Here is a 2,391-nt window from a genome sequence, read left to right on the forward strand (position 1 = left end):
ATCTACAAATATAAAAATTGTATATATTTAAGGTCTATAGAGTGATGTCAACAAATTGATGGGATAGGAGTTGCTTTGCTCATATTCTAGCAGAGCAATAATAATTTGGCAAATGTCCTTGCACAAAAGTGACTTTTGGAGAGTTTGGGATCCAAGTAGTAATTTGTGGAACCCAAGATCAAGGAAGATCATTGTGAAAAGGCAGGCTCATATACAGGTAGCAGGCTCACTGACTGTGGTCCTGGTTACAGACCTGGAAATAGCCTTCTCCCCCTGTGGACTTTGCTATAGTTCTCTTGGCCTTTGTCCTGCCTCCAGCACAATCTACCAAGGGACCTTGGAGGAATCATGCCTGCTCATAACTCGAGTAACAGGCCCATAGACCTTGGTACTGGCTGTAGACCTTGAAGTAGCATGTGACCCACCACAATGCCTCATCAACTATTGTAAGGGAGCAGTACTGCTTGCATAGTCACACAGTAAGAAACATGCCCTACTGAGCTCCTGGAGGTGTTCCCACTGACTTTGTCTGATTGCAGAGTCCAAAAGTGCCTTGTTACTTGGCTCCAGACACTTCCAGTCACTGTCCGGGAGCACTCCTGCCCAACTAGGGACCTGGTAGGAGACAAGCCTATCAGTGCCCCTGGAAGCGAACTCACTGACCTCAGTCCAATTGTGGAGCCTGAAGTGGCCTTGTGACTCAGCTTCAGTACTATTCAGCTGTGGAACAAAGCAGGTTTTCTCATAATCAACATTTAGAATAGAAAACAAAATGGTAGTAAACAATGTTTTTCTTGTTTATTCAAGAGGTGAATTAATATTTGTAATAAGATAATCAGGCCCTTTGGAATAATAAAACCACAATAAACTATGCGTTAAACAATCCACTTCCAAGACAGTATTATAGTAAAGATATATTTATATCTTTTAGGGGAAATGTGCAATCTTTAAGTAATAAACTAAATTTTTAAAATTGTATTAAAAGAAATTGATGTGAGCTTGTTAAAAAAACAACACTGAGCTTGTTTAAAAAAAAAAAAAGTGCAGCCCAAACTTCTGTTCAAACTACCCAAGGTCTAATTGCTCACATTCTGGACCTCCAGCTCACCTGTGATTTATGTATCTTTTCTCAAATTAAACACTCCCCCCCCCCAAAAAAAAACAAAAACCAACAACAAAAACAACTACAAATAAAAAGCTGTCAAGATAGCTATTCCAGTAGCATTACAGTGGAATCTGATCTTCTCTATTTGAAATGTGCGCACTTTTAGCTATGTGAGCTATTTGAGGAAAGGCATTTTTAAACTAGAGCAGTTTAAAACAATCTTGCCTAGTACAATCCATTAGAGCTGAATTACACAGGCCTTCAGTCACCTGACAACTGAGTTCTGTGTGAGGAAATGGTCAATATAAAAAGAAGAGTGGCAGGGACAGTTTTATAATGTGTTTTTGGAGAAGAAATGTGATTAGTGTGAATCTGTGGTGGACTTTCTCTGACAAAGTGCAAATTGCATCAAATTGGGGTAAATAAACTGCATAATGACAATGACAAAGGAACACAAACGGAAAATTACAGCATTGGTGCTTAACTGTATCCTAAGGCTATAATTTTCTTTCCTTTTTATTTTATTTTATTTTATTTTATTTTATTTTATTTTATTTTATTTTATTTTTTACTTTAATGCAAAATCCTCTGGAAAATAAACTAAAGGGAATTTGTTTTCCAACAAGAACAACTTTCTTCCCTAAGTTCTCTGTAAACCTAATAGAATAAAGCACATATCTCTCTATCCTCTCTGAATGATGTTTGATTTTAATCTTTTCTACTTTTATAAAACTTGGTATGATATTTGGCATCAATGTGTTACCTATCCAGGGAACAGTGCAGAGGTAGTAGGCAAAAATGCCCATTTCCCTAAAGGGGTTTATCTGCATATAGGGAATAGTTATATTCTTCCTCAGAGAATGCCGAAGCTAGTGGACACCACCCCTGTGTTCTCCCTTCAGCCCACACTAAATCATCAGTACCACCCTAGAATGTGCTTATACACATTTTCTGCACCCCAGCGTTTGCATCTGCTGCACAAGGGATGAATCCCTGGATTACCTTGCATTTAAGAGTGCCACAGAACTGTAGCAAATAAAGAAGCAGTTCTTAATGGGTGCAGTAGCATTCTTCCATGGCTGTAAACCTAGGCAAAGCACATAAGGAGCAGGTAAAGATGCTTATATTACAGTTTCTCCCTGCAAGGGGCTTAATTACATACCTTCCAGTTGCTACCTGAGGGTCCAGTTTCTAATCAGCCTGCATCTAGTTGCTGACTATGGTTCTCTCACCTGGGACACTAACAGGCTGGGGGAAAATCAAGACTGCAAGGAGCTTGGGCAATC

Source organism: Plecotus auritus, assembly GCF_963455305.1.
Source record: "Plecotus auritus genome assembly, chromosome: X".
NCBI classification, from domain to species: domain Eukaryota; kingdom Metazoa; phylum Chordata; class Mammalia; order Chiroptera; family Vespertilionidae; genus Plecotus; species Plecotus auritus.